Source organism: Argopecten irradians, chromosome 16, assembly GCF_041381155.1.
Source record: "Argopecten irradians isolate NY chromosome 16, Ai_NY, whole genome shotgun sequence".
Taxonomy (NCBI): domain Eukaryota; kingdom Metazoa; phylum Mollusca; class Bivalvia; order Pectinida; family Pectinidae; genus Argopecten; species Argopecten irradians.
The window spans coordinates 23,024,439-23,031,050 of record NC_091149.1 but is presented as its reverse complement, the minus strand read 5'-3'; the positions used below and the strand labels follow the sequence as shown (position 1 = coordinate 23,031,050).

The 6,612-nt window shown below is 35.9% G+C and overlaps 1 pseudogene; it reads left to right on the top strand.

The window, feature by feature from the left end:
- The first annotated feature begins 1,711 nt into the window (after positions 1-1,711).
- LOC138310106 (monocarboxylate transporter 9-like) overlaps positions 1,712-6,612 on the top strand; it is a 34,524-nt pseudogene continuing 29,623 nt past the window's right edge.

The window sequence follows — 6,612 nt, the reverse complement described above, 5'->3', positions numbered from 1 at the left end:
GTATTTCGAGAAGCGCAGAGACTCTTGCTACGGAATAGCAGTGTCCGGTTATGGAGTAGGTTGCTTTAGTGATGGCCTCCAACCATTGAAACTCCTCCTGGAGATTTATGGATGGCAAGGAATCAATTTGGATAATGTCTGCGATTGTTCTTAAAACAACTGTGGTGTGTGGTGCCTTATATAGACCTTATCGGTAGTCGACAATGTCGATCATCGAAGATAGAATCTACCTCTACCCTTGACGGCTAAAAAGAAACCGTAATATCAACACGGGAGCCGCAAAAAATTTAAAGCTTGGGGCATTTATCCCGCCGCGCCCAGTTGAATTTTTTAATATAAATTTCCTTGGTGGTAACAGAAAAAAAAGTATTGGAAAAATGGAAGGTTCCATTAGAATAAATGGCACCAAACTAGAGCACTAGGCCTAACATGTACACAGAAAGTTTTCGTGTAGCCAATAAATACCAGGGCGTGTTGCGGGTTGTCGGACACATTTGAAATATCATTGCTGAAACGGCCCGTCTTCCGGCATCAGATAATCTGGTGTTTTCCTAAATTTAATGGGTAATACGATGTTAATATATGAGATGTTTTTATGATTATTAGAAGCAATCAAGCATGATCTGTATTTTGTGCTCTTTTTTCTTGTTATTTTCTCTGAAAAATTTGGCTTGCCAATGTCAACCAGGTCACTATACACAGGTTTTGTTAATAAGCAGAGTAGAGTAGTAGTTTCTAGATCAATTTTATTCAAATTGGTTATCATGATCTACGGCTAATAAAGGGTTAAGGTGGTATCAGCAAATCTGATTTAAATACAGATCCTTATAATCCACTCATTAAATAATAAGATTTGATTAAAATCCAAAGGGGAGTCCACGTCCAGATACTACGTGGTTATTCATACCCAATCCATTTTTTACACCTTGTTACATCAATTGAAAACGATATTTCATCCCAGTATACATAACACAATTAGCTTTGTTGTGCTCTTTGGGCGAGATGACTACGTAAACCGAAATATAATTCTGACAGTTTTTTCAACTATTTCGTCCCCTGAAATTTACTGTCAAAATTTTGCAAGTAGCAATTTGATTGGCTATTTTCAAAGGTCACCGGGACATGACCCCTAATGGGATTTTTCAAACGTAATGATAATAAGGATCTGTATTTTAAAGATGCTCCACCGCCGACAGAGCATAAATGATGTTAATCATTTGAACAATAATTGTTGTTTAATCGTGTAAATATATGCTTAATTAACACAAAAAAATAATTTATTTCGCCTTTTGTGCATGCGCAATCAGTACTTCATTCCACATGGGATATAGTGTCACGGAATTTTTTCGGGATGCAATTAATTATTTCTCATATTTTTAACTTGAAGTAAAATTAGAAGCTCAATCTTTTCAATAGTGGTAATGGTGTGAAGTACGTAACTTTTGTAGCTGGAGAAAAATACTAAATCGTCTGCTCCTGTTTTTTATAGTGAAAAATACCATTTGTCAGCGGTGGAACATCTTTAATCAGATTGGGTGTATCAGTTAACCATTTGCTTACAGTTCTTGAACTACTCTTTTTGCATAATACTTTTTGAGTTGTGACAAAATATTATAGCTCGATTTCCATAATTACAACATGCCGATGTTAGATTTAAATAAATAAACCTAATTAAAGGTCATGTCTATTATTATAATTTTTTGTTTGTCTTTCAGGATTTAACATTCCATTCAGCTACCTGCCTGTACATAGTGTATCTGTCATCCCGCGAAAGTGCTCTTCTGATTTCAATCATCGGGATATCGAGTATTGTGTCACGCGTCCTGGTCGGTTACATATCTGACAAGTCGTGTGTGAATACTCTTGTTCTGAACAGTGCCATGTTGTTGATAGGGGCGCTAACCACAAGCATGGTTCCATATTACACTACGTTTGCAAGTCTGGGGCTACCACAGGTAACCGATTGCGACTCGTATTGTAACATGTGGGGTATATCTGGCTTGCCATTAAAGGGGATTCAGATACCCAGACAAAGTACGACACACTGCGTGGGTCGCGAGTTAGAACCCCATAAAGGACATTTGCAAGGTCCTGACCACAAATCGATGTTAGATTTTCTCCGGATACTCGACCCTTATCAATTAAACCTAAAACATCCTTAATGTTGTTAAAAGACCGTTAAACCAAATTTAAAAAAATCATAAACGTATGTATACTAACCCTATACATGAACATGATCAATCATGTATGAGAAGAAACGAGAGGACTTATATGAGTTATTAGTTTGATATAGAATATAAATATTTATATTTACGTAATAATAATGTTGTCAAAACTTTCAGTTACCTACGCTACTACTTTTTTCTCCCAAAGCTACGTTTGTTTTGTTCATGACTGTCAACCTGGTGAAACTGTTAGGGGTCCATGTCCTATCATCGGCACTTGGAATACAGTTCTTTTGTATGGGCTCTGGATCATTTATTGGACCACCTATTTTGCAGGTAGATATATCTAATGATCTTTATCTTCTATTTTAAATAGACAAAATGCTAATGTTTTGACAATGTGTGTTTTTTGACAATCGATTTCAATCGAACATTTAACTCCATATGATACAAACGATACTTAAAGGATGTTCAATCGCCGACATAGTATAAACGATACTCATCATGTAAACAACAATTCATTTCAGATTGATCGTATCTATATCTTTGTCTAATTAACACAAAAATGATATAAAGATGAATTATTTCGCTTTTGGTGCATGCGCAATCATTATTTCATACCATAGTGCCACGGATTTTTTTCGGGACGAAATAAATTATCTAATGTTTTCATCTTGAAGTCAGTTGAGAAGATATGGCTGTTCAATGATGGTATTGGTGTAGCTTTTGTTACTTAAATCCTATTTTTGACAGAAAAACATACCATTTTTTAGCTGTGGAGCTAGCTTAAGATAATTGCTTGGTCGTGTATTGTATATAAAGGTTCTACTAGATGACACGCGTACTTATGGAACTACATACACAGTATTCTTTTAAGTATATGTGCCGTATTTTTCATACTCACTAAGCAAGTTAATTTAATGTAATTCACAACCAACAGTTTGAGAGTTACGATACTCATAATGAATTGGTTTAGATTTTTACATTTATTTAGTACAAATAAGGGCTGAAAATCATTTTAGCAGTACTTCCAAAATTAATTATTTTACATTTAATTAACATATTCATTCATTAAACCTATGGTTTTCAATAGAGCACAGAAGAAAAAATAGTATGTAAAATTGTTTGTCCAATTACGGCACATAGAACTTGAACAATGGTAATGAAACAGTTTAAGATTGTTTAAAAGGTTAGACATCGTATTTTAGTGATAAGTGATAATTAGGCGAAATAAGGTGTTTTGAATGCAAACATGTTATACCTTTAGTTACATATTGAAATTATTTAACTATTTAACAATTCATTAAAAGGATTTGTTTATTTTTAGGTATCTTATCTGAAATGAGCGGGAGTTACAACAGTGCATTTTACTTCGGCGGTGCCGTCATCGGACTCGCAGGACTACTTAGCTTACCACTAAGCTGTATGACAAGACGGGAGCAACAAATGACAGTCGAAATTACCCAAATCAACTACACAGCTGATACAACATCAAATGTTTTACAACGTCATTTAAGTCGATAAAAATGTATCACCATAAATGGCTACTATCCATGTTGGCATTAACAAAAGCAAGAAAAGTTGGAGTGGTTTTACAGAAAAAGAAAATGAATAGTGGAGCGGCTAAGCACAAAAATCGTTCAAATTTTTGAAGAAAGCATGAAACTTTGCATGTGGCTTCTTTAGAACATAAGGTTTCAGGGGAACAAAATGACCCCGAAAAATCACGGCCTCAGGTGGCCGCCATATTGGTTTTCAAAATAGCCGCCAAAACCATATTCTTCGACCCATAACTCACGTTTTATACCAGTTAGACCCAAACTTAAAACGTTTACATCCATATTATCGATACTTTGGAACAATTTGATAGTGCAAAACTTCATGTAGAAGGATCGCCATTTTGTAATTCACAATAGCCGCCAACTTTTCGAGCTATATCTCTATTTGATACATCTAATTGGTCAAGCTAACTTTAAGGAAATAAACACCTGCAAATATAATGAGAGTAGTAATCCTTTTGAAGTGTTTGATGCATAAATATTTTGATTCTTATTTTAATTTCAAAATGGCCGCCATTTGGAAATACCAGATGGCCGTTAAAAAAGGTTGTTTCCGTATTTCACTCTGTCAATGATCGAGCAAAGCATTAAGTTAAAGGTAGGGTTTCGCCCAATGAAATATAAAGACTACGAAATTGAAATTTATCCTGCACATAGATATAATCTTCAGATCTTTTTCAATGCATACAGCGAACAACATGGGTGGTCAGTTGCCTAGCTTGACCAGGGAAATACTTCTCTAAAAATAGAGTGAAGTCAAGCTTTACATAGAACATGACGTATTTTTTTTCCAAAACGAGGCCGCATCAACAAACGGAAGCGTGCAACAAAATGTCAGATAGAAGTGACAGTCTTGACACGGCATGTTTAGTTAAAAAAAAAACAACAACAACAAATCGAAGTGCGATGGACTCTTTATACATATCATAAAATCTAAACCACTTCATGTTACTTACATGCGCTCGCTAGCTTTGTACACCAAATATACATGTAGTTATTCTGCGGCTGTTTGTGCGCTGGCATATGTGTTGAAAGTTAACTCACCACGTGCAATGCCGTTGCACGAGTCCCAACAGATTCGGGCAAGTTCCACTTCAGATGTGGCTTATGTTTCTTCTATTGTACATGCCATCTATGAATTCAATTCCCTATAGATATCCTAGGACGCTACCGAATCCATAATAATTTCTTCCACTTCGTTGCCAATTCAGATATATTTTTCTTTATCTCACAACATTCGTTCAGCCATTTTGTTTACTTTTAGTGCGTGACAATGCGCATGCGCGAAACTTCGACAACACAATGCATCGTATCTTCATTTGCATACTATTTTGTCTGACGGACACCGTAATAAAATCAAGGATTTCCTTCAATTTTGTATTCAAGAAACATTTGTTCAATCTCAAACGCATAAAGAAATTAAATTGAGGTATTTTAATATGTTTTTCCATCTTTTCTTCCGTTTATCGCATTTCACAAAAAAATATTTATTTGGTTGGGCGAAACCTACCTTTAAGATTCTAAAATATCTTCACTAATATTATTGATGATTATTATTATTGATTACGGATCATTCTGGTAGTGTTAAACATCATGTAGAAAGACAACGATTTAGTATTTCTAGATGGCCACCAAATTTACTTCATGTACTTATACCTACCCGGTATATATGAAGATAATATAATGATTGGCTAAGTTGACTTTATGGCCCTGCAGGTAGGGCGTCAGAATTGTACCTGCTGCCCCTATTGCATGATCGTAAAAGGCGACTAAATTTAGGATCTTATCTTTTCTCTTCTTCCTAACTGACTTTATCTTTCCTAATGCCTCCCTTGGCACCGCCTCACTTTTGGCCTTGAGTTGAGCGTTCGCCCTTGTGAGGAAGGCTCTGGGTTCTGTCCCCAGGCCGAGACACACCAAAGTCTTTAAAAGTGGTAGTTTCTGCTCCTGCTTAGCGCTCAGCATACAGGGAGTGGGACGACTGGTTCGCCCGTTGTCAGTATAATGTGACCGGGTGGGGCGTGTTTGCTTGGTGTCTTCAGCGGCATGCTTCAGTGATATAGCACTATAAAAAGGGCAACAGTTCCACTATACAAGAAGACACAACATGAATATACCGCAGTCTCCCAAAACACGCACCTCGCACAACATACACGCAACACACCGCATACATGGGAGGCCGTCCTTACATGACCATAGCTGTTAATAGGACGTTGATTAATCAAACAAACAAACAAACAAGTTGACTTTAAGAAAATAAAACATGTTAATTATATTCTCATTAAATTTTCCAAATTGCCGCCAATCTGAAATTCAAGAAGTATGGCAGCATTAAACCAAAAGTACATAAAACGCGATTCCAAATAAGATGAAACTAATTCAACGTTCCCATTAAAGCCATTAAGAATTGATTTTGATTCATTTCATACTTTTTTTTCTAGTTTTGACACTTTGACGAAAGAATATTGCCATGTGTTTTCCTTTTATCTGCCTTAGGATGTAGGTCATTCCCTACATTGTCTTGTTTTCTACATTGTCTAGTCTTTCAATGTAGGGAATTCCCTTCATCGTACTATGTTCTCAAAACGTCCGAAACGTCTATATACCTTGCGTTTCAAAATAGCGATTTCACTATATAGTCCGAAATATCGAAATGCAAAGATCCAATGACCTTTCAATATAGTGAATTCCCTACATCGTACATTTTTTTCTGAAAACGTCCCAAAGACTCAAATACCTTTCTTCTAAATGTAACGAATTCCCTACATCATCTGAAATATTGAGATGCAAAAAATTCATGGCCTTTCAATGTAGCGAATTCCCTACATCGTACAATTTTCTGAAAACGTCCTAAAGACTCCTCTGACATTGCGTGTCAATGTAGAGAA